Source organism: Nanorana parkeri, unplaced genomic scaffold (genome assembly GCF_000935625.1).
Source record: "Nanorana parkeri isolate BGI_ZX_2015 unplaced genomic scaffold, ASM93562v1 scaffold1243, whole genome shotgun sequence".
Classification (NCBI taxonomy): Eukaryota; Metazoa; Chordata; class Amphibia; order Anura; family Dicroglossidae; genus Nanorana; species Nanorana parkeri.
Window position 1 is genome coordinate 271,403 of NW_017307511.1, and position 8,867 is coordinate 280,269.

Consider the following 8,867-nt stretch of genomic DNA (forward strand, 5'->3'; position numbering starts at 1 on the left):
TTTTCTTTTTTTTTTTTTTGTGTTGGCGCGGTGGTGGGGGGGGGGGGGGGGGGATGGTTTTAATACCAATGGGAAAGGAAATTTATGATGGCTGTTTTAGGAAGAAGTTATGAATATCTTTCTCTTCTGTTTCTGATTGGATTTCTCCCTGAGAGAATCTTTTAATAGGATGTTTACATGTTTATATGTTTGTATTGTTATATATAGAAACAATAAAGAAAATGTATACACACAAAAAATTCCCCACTTTTAAGAACAACAACAAAATGCACAACCTCCTTTCAAAAGAAAACAGTCTACCAATATAGGTAAATGGGTTGTTATACCATAGCAACTGGGATTAGGTCCTTGTTATGCTTACACTGCATTGTTATCAATCTCAGAACCACCAGCCTTGTTCTGATGGCCATTGAGTCCTCTGCTACCAACATTGCCCCAAGAGGTAAAGCATTTAATATCTATCTATCTATCTATCTATCTATCTATCTATCTATCTATCTATCTATCTATCTATCTAGTGCTGTACTTGCAAACTGGTGACTGCTGAAGGTTTTATCTGGCCAAGGTGATGATGAACTGTGTTGTCTTCATTTGGCCATGAAGAGAAAAACAACTTATGTATTCAATTCTTCTCGGATCCGGTTCCAGAGTTCCCAGCTGGTTGGGAGTCAGAGGTCCTCGAATGAAGTTAGATGACAATATCCAACATGACCTGTGAAAGCAGCAAAGAAGACCTCTTCAGAAGAGTTCACTCTAAGCCATTCATCTACCAGCTAAGCGTCATTTTACAGCCTGTCTCTCTTTGGCTGTGTCAGAGCACAATGAAAACCAGACAAGCGAAAGGTGCTAGTTATAATATTTATTAAGAACAGTGTCCACGGGAGCAAGCAGAATCATAAACCGGAACGAGCCAGAGTCAGGAGCCGGAGTGGGTAGTCGCCCCCCAGCCAGGTCAGGAACACAGAGATCAGCGTCGTCAGGAACCAGCCAGGAGCAGGAGCCAGGAAATCAGCGTTGTCAGGAACAAGCCAGGAGAAGAAGCAAGAAGAGAATGTCAGCCGGGATCGGGTCATACACGGAATCAGGATACTCGGAGCAGCAGGAAAGCACTAGCAGAAAGACCACGCAAGGGCAGACTGGACTGAGTGGTATATATATATATATATATATATATGGTGAGTGGGGTGACATCATCACTCAGAGACAGGAAAATCCCATCTGACTCACTCAGATGATGCTCTTCTGTCTGGCCACAAGAGGGAGCCTGGGAGTAGTGAGCAACGTTCCAGAGTCTGTTTGAGCAAGTAAGGAAACACAGGTGAGTAAAATGGCAGCTGGCAAACCAGTAAAGTCAGTGTAGAACTCTGACAGGCTATCCTTAACCTGACAAGGACGGGCTCAAGTGAAGGTCTCTGAGGGTCTTTTCATGTATTTACACCACTTTGTGGTAAATGAAACCTTTACCAGCCTGCTCCCTTCTTTTTCTTTTTTAATTTGCAAACAATGTCAAGCAGTGTTGGAATATTTTCCTCTTGACATCTTTCTATTTACACACAATAAATCATCCCGTTCAAGTCTGAGCAGTTCCAATTAAATTATTAAATGAGCAAAATGTTCGAGATAACTTTTCACACGGCTCGGAGTGCTAATAACGCCGCTTATTGCTTGATTGTTTTGCAGGTTTTGGTGTTAATCAATCAGGATCGTAATTGAATACATCAGATTACAGGTTGTTGCATCTCTTCCGAAAATCACTTCACGTTCGTCTATGTAACCCTTTCCGCCGCCCGATCCCGAATAAGGAGGTGGTTGCCATTCCCCGCGCGCGGCCGCCGCACCGCTTAGCCGCCCTCGCATCAGCAGTTTTCACCGTTGACAAGTTTTAATTTATAATCAGCTTTCTTGTACTTCTTAACACAGCAATCAAAAAAAAATCTTAAGACCTTGAGGAGATAAAGAAAATTAAGGCTATTAACATGTCCTAGGATTGTTTAATTTACTCGTCATAAATTATTCTGAATGTGAAACGTTGGGATGAAAAGGGCCAAAGGGAGCTGAAGGTTTGACTGACAGTCGTAGATTAGTCAAGGACAATACAAGTCTTTTTTCCTAATTAGCTTATTGGGCATACTGACATTTCCACTGTGTTATTATTTAGCCAACAGATAATGGGTATAATAATAGCAAACAGTCCGACATCAGTTTAATTTCTGAAAACACTTTGAACGCTCGGAAAAGAACCATCTTGAATGCTAATTGTGAACAAACTCATTCTTTCGAGATCCCCGCCGCCTCCAATGATGACGGCCTCAAAAGTGAGAACAAATAATGAGATAAAGTTGTAGGAAAAGAACAAGTTCGAGACGTTATCGCGTTTCTAAGGGGGGCTCGGCTGTCTAAGCAAAATCAACAGAAAATATTTTTGTTTTTTTTTATGTGGACATTGTGTTCATGATCATCAAATTGACGATGTGAATTCACATCTTGACCAAATTCCTGTAATAACCAATCACTTTTAGAAACTGACATATCTGTATGCATGTCACACCGCTTCTACCCCTGGCTTCAATCCCCCACCCCTTTCTGCTGATCCCTCCACTGGCTTCCACTCACCTAACGAGTAATATTCAAAATCCAAACAACATACAAAGCCATACACACCAACCTCATCTCAAAATATCACCCAAACCATTCTGTTTGCTCCTCCCAAGATCTCTAGCTCCCTTATCACCTCCTCTCATACGCGACTCTGAGCCTCTCCCATCCTCTGAACTCTCTGCCCCTTTCTGTCCGGCTATTGCCTGCTCTGCTAGCAATCCCTAAAAACTCATCTCTTCAATGAAGTCTATTCCACCTCAACCTAACAACTGAACTTTTACCTTCTCCATCAACTCATCCCCCCACAGCTATTACCTTTTGTATGCTCTCACGGGCAGGGTCCTTCTAACTCTTTATTTATTTTTCTAACTGAATCGTCTCCCTTTAAATTGTAAAGTGCTACACAAAGTGATGGTGCCATATAAATCCTGTATAATAAGAATAATCTGAAGCAATTCTGTGATGGAACACCATCAGTCTTGATATTAAAGTAGACCAAACATCAGATCTATTTTTTTTAATGTAAAGTGTATGCATGATAAGTAATGTGTCAGTGTGGCACTTTCGGGTATTTATTGCCTCTCAGCTCCCTTTTTTTAAAGGCTTCATCCATTAATGGGATGTATAAGTCTTCTGCGTTCTAGCCAAACCCAAAACTAGGCCATAATGACACCAAATATATATATTAAATGGCTGTCATACTGGTTCTCTCCAATTGTCATTTAAAGGAGAACTATGGGGTCAGTGCTATTCCACCATAGTTCTCCTCAGGGTAACGGGAGGACATAAACTAGCGTCCTCCCATGACCCAAAGCTCAGTATATAGAGAGCTACAGCTCGCTATATACTGAGACCGCCGCATTCGGGACGGATCCCGACATTACTGTCGAGATCCACCCAGCTGTGTGATTGACAGCTGGCTCTGCCTAACTAGAGGCAGGACTAGCTGTACCCGCCCCCTCCCCCGTCCGTTCCTCCAGTCAGCGCTGGAGGATCGGAGCGGGGGCGGAATCCCTGCAGGGAGCCATGAGTGACAGTCACGGCTCTCTGCAGGGAGATGATCGGGAAGTGAGCAAGCGACGGTATGTGTTCGCTCACTTCCCGATCTATTGAGCCGACCTGTGAAAGTGTCATTGTCACGCATCGGCTCGAACTATGAGGATGAGTGATTTTCCCTCACCTCATAGTTCTCCTTTAATACTATGCAGATAATGTAACATTTGGTAACAGCAATACATTTCTGAGGATGAAAGGCAAAAGATTGATTGTTGATTCTTTTGAAAAAAGAAATCCTGATTTAAATTATAACAAAACGCAAAAACATTTTTTGGACAGAGTGGATAGATTTAAACTTGACATGTTTTGGGGGTAGATAGATTTGGATAGAGTGGTCTGTGTCCTTGTTAGGGAGATTCTCCTTCTCTAATTGTTCTGATCACCAGTGTCACAAGAAATGAAAGTGAGGGCAAATCAAAAACTTTTCCTTTTCACCACAACAGGAGTAGACCGGTGGTCTTCCACAGAGCACAGCTGTTCCTGTCTAAGAGGGGATCCTCAAAATGGAAAGATACAGGCGGTCCCCGGGTTACATACAAGATCGGGACCGGAGGTTTGTACTTAAGTTGAATTTGTATGTAAGTCGGAACAGGAACATTTTTTAAGTGTATCTCCAGCCAAAAAAACATTTTTTAGTTTTGGATAGCATAGGGAAGGGTCACGTTTGTTTTGCTGTCTGTTCCTGTTGTTCAGACGATTATAATATAATATAATAAACAAAATGTTTTATTTAAAATGACACACCAAAAAAAAGTTTTTTTCTATTTTTAATTTTTATTAAAGGAGAACTATGGGGTCAGGGCTTTTCCCCATAGTTCTCCTCAGGGTAACGGGAGGAATGTTTTTATTTGTTTGCATTTTAATTTTTTATGAATTTAACTTTTTTTTACATTTTTTTGTCTTTTTTTAATTTAATTTTTTAATTTTTTTAAACTTTTTTTTATTTATTTTTTTATTTTAATGCTGGGAGCAATAACCAGCCTGCTATTGGATATTTAAAATTGCAATAGCCAATAGCAGGCTGGCTATTGCATCTGCCCTCTGTCTGCTGTCAATCAGCAGAGGAAGGGCCTGAAGGAGAAAGTTCTCTATCAGGTTCTCCCATGCTGATTGACAGCAGGCAGTGGGCGGGTGCAATAGCCAGCTTGCTATTGGCTATTGCATTTTACAATATCCAATAGCAGGCTGGGTATTGCTCCCAGCCTGCAGATGAAGATGAGGCAGGGGGGTGGGGCAGAGGTGCCGCGGCCGGACGCGTGAACGGAGAAGCCGACGGACCAGGGGAGGACAGCAGCGGAGGTACGTGGGGCAGCGGAGCAATGCAGCGGTCTGTGTCCCAGTTGCCTCCGCCAACACAGGCGGGGAGAACAACGGGGGATTTGAAGGGACACAGGCCGCTGCAGCCACAGTTCTCCTAAATGTACCGGCGGCTGACGGTACATTTAGGAGTACTGCGGACCCCGTTCGTAAGTACGGATTGTCCGTAAGTCGGACGTCCGTAACCCGGGGACTGCCTGCATCCTGTTATTTCCAGTTGCGTCTGCAGAAAATCTCCCTAATAAAAAAATGACAACAGGCAGCAGTCCTCCCCTACTCTATCCAAAATTAAAAACAAAAAAAAGGTTTTTCTTTAGATATGCTTTCAAATAAAATGTTTCCCTTTTTAATCCACAGTTCAAGTAATCTAGTCTGTAGCTCTGGGACAAAGCAGGATTGTTAAAGAGAGAGGGAAATGATTTGTTTGACCTCTACCAGAATATCAAGGTGGACAACATGACCTGATCTGTGCTTTGGAGTCATCCACATTAGCTATTCTGTGGTCTCAGGAACAAGGAGCCAACTTCTCTTGGGGCCTGCCAAGTTCTAGGTCTCTTGGAGAAGATGGAGACAAGATGTGCCAATTTCATAATTTTCTTCATTCAATATTTAGCTTTTAAAAGGAGAACTATGGGGTCAGTGTTTTCCCCCATAGTTCTCCTTAGGGTAACGGGAGGACACAAACTAGCGTCCTCCCGTTACCCTAAGCTCAGTATACCGCGAGCTACAGCTCCCTATATACTGAGACGCCGCAGCCGGAGCGGATCCCGACTTAGACATCGGGATCTGCCCAGCTGCTTGAGTGACAGCTGGCTCTGCCTATCTAGAGGCAGAGCCAGCTGTACCCGCCCCCTCCCCGTCCGTTCAGCCAGCCAGCGCTGGCAGATCAGAGCGGGGAGAGGGGAATCCAGCCCCTCCCCCTGTCACGGTAGAGAGCCGTGACAGAATCGAGAGGTGAGCGAACACCGGTATTTGTTCGCTCACCTCCCGATCTACTGAGCCGACCTGTGTCAGTCTCATTTTCACAGGTCGGCTAGAACTATGAGGTGAGTGAAAAGCACCCCCCCTCCCCCCCTCATTGTTCTCCTTTAATTAATTTAAACAAATAAATGACAAGAGAAAGGATAGTCAAAGTGTCTACAAACAATAAGGAGCTAAGACACTCAGTGAGTAAACCTGTTGGAAACATGGCATTTAGTAGCAGTACAATGTATCAAGGCAGAGCAGTAATTTGCCTTATAAACCTATGTATAATGCCGCAGGTGTCGGGCTCCAGGCACATTGAGTGTTGAACTGCCATAAGAAAATATTGATCATGTACATGCTGAGACTCTAAGACATACATTTCACTTGATGTACTATAAAGATGCAGGAGCCTTGCCCAAATAATGACAATATGAACCTGTTCACAGGCTTTCAATGGACATGTAGTGCCCCCAGGGCTGGATTTACTCTCTCTGCTGCCCCAATGCCAGGTTCCAGGCTGCATACAAGTGATCTTGTTGACATGGTGGTGGCATTTCTGCTGTACATTTAGCCCTGCTTGCATAAAGCAGGGCTAAATGTACATAGTTAGTTACATCGTTAGTCAGGTTGAGAAAAAGACACAAGTCCATCAAGTTCAACCTATAGTGGAAAACAACTATCAGTCCGGCACCTGGAATTGCATGTCCCTTCATCTGGAGATAGGAATTCCACACCCAAGGCCAGGCCTCAGTTGGCTTTGTGGGAAATCCGGCCCTGAGTGCCCCCTTCCTGCAATATGTCTGTGACTGTTCTCATTCATCCAGGTCATGGTATATTTGCAAAAAAATAAATCAAGCTAGTGGAATGACCAACTAAACGTCTTCAAGAAAAATACAGCAAGTCCGGTTGCCTAGATTTATTTTTGCAGATACCCCTTTCTGCAGGTTCACGAATTGATAGCACTCTCAGGGTGTACTTCCACAAACTCCAGTAATGGGAGGTCTAAGACCAGAAGCCATTACTTTTAGATCACCTCTGCACAGGACTGCTATTGTCCTTGGGCAATTTTCTCTTCTACTCTCGAGGAGCCCCTTTTGTACCAGTAGTTCAAGGCCTCAGCCTCCCAAGTCCCATTGCATGTCAGACCCCATTAAAGGTCTGGGCCGACAGCTGCACAACACCATGACAGAGCAGGGAAACCCGTTTACTTCAGACTGTGCCATTCACTCCTAGCAGGCCAGCTATTCGTTTCGCCACCAGAGCCATTTCCATTGTCACTATTTTCAATTCATAGGCCTAACCTCACTTTCCAGAGAAATAAAGGGGACCAAGTCCAACTTTGTCTTTGCATCAACATTTACTTAATATAAGAACTTCTTTGAAACAGTTTGTCATCACGCAACTTCAATCGTGTCACAATCCTCCAACCAAATTCTCAACTTGCAGAGTTTAGATTCATTACCCACAATGTGAAGAAAGCTCATTCCTGTTCCTCTTCTTGGCTAATTCCTCCAACTATCCTTGCAAAGCTCCAAGGAAAGTCCCAGCTTCCTCCCAAAAAGGGAAGCTCCCCTACAGGGTCAATCACATTGTCTCTCAAGATAGGGGTCCTCTCTTAGCACTAGTGTGTAAAACCTCTCCTCCTCCTGATACTTCTGCACCACCACTGTCCACTGGCAGCTGCTCTCGCCTCTTCCTCCTCCTCTTGACTTCTCCTATGGCCACCTATATCCCTGGAGGGCAAGAAGAAATGTACCAGCCCAACCTATCTAAAAGGGGCAGGGCCCCAAAACATGTCAAGTTTGAATGCACCTAGAATACAATCTCAGTCACACTTTTTGCACAGCTTGGGATGTTTTGGGATGTTGGTCCTTCCAGTGTCCACTGGAATCCGTCTTGGCCTTTTCCCTCTCCTATTGCTGGCTTCTCAGTGAAAGAGTTTCAGCCGTTGTTGGCTCAACCTGGTGTTCCTCTGGATGAATTATCTCTGTGATATGACCTGATCAAGTCACTTTATTGTAAGTGCAATTTTGCTCTTTACATTTATTAAAGTAGTTTTATCTGCACTTTCCAGTACATTCGGTTTTCTTCACTTTTGTGGCCTTACAGACAGATGTAACGTGTATTTGACATCAGATTGAGGTGCTTCTGCCATCATTCAGAATTCATTGTAGGTGCAGCTGACCTACATTTTGACCTGCTTCAGCTGCTTTTTGCATTCCCATAGACTTGCATGCATAGAGAATCAGTTCCGGAGCAAACAAAATCCCATCCACACAGGCCAAAAATCTACTTATGTTGCAATATGCAAGGCCATGGCTTGAAGGAGTATGGCCTAATGCAGGGGTAGCCAAACTCCGGCCCTCCAGCTGTGGTGGAACTACAAATCCCATGAGGCATTGCAAGATTCTCACAGCCACAGACATGATTCCTGGAGAGAGATGCATCATGGGATTTGTAGTTTCACCACAGCTGGAGGGCCGGAGTTTGGCTACCCCTGGCCTAAGGTATGACAATATGGAGTAAGGTATGACAAAATGGAGTAAGGCAGGACAAAATGGAGTAAGGTATGACAATATGGAGTAAGATATGACAATATGGAGTAAGGTATCCATATTAAAAAGGGGATGTATTGCAGGGACAAGTCTATAATTTTGCCACTTTATAGATCATTGGTTCGACCTCATCTGGAGTACGCGGTCCAGTTCTGGTCACCAGTACTAAGAAAAGATGTCCTTGAGTTGGAAAAAGTCCAGCGGAGGGCAACCAAACTAATTAGGGGTATGGAGGACCAGAGCTACGAGACAAGGCTACTAAATTTAAACATGTTCACATTGGAGGTGAGGAGATTAAGGGGGGATATGATTTACATGTACAAAATGTTCAATGGTGGTAGCAACATTAGCGATAAACTGTTTAAAATTAACTCC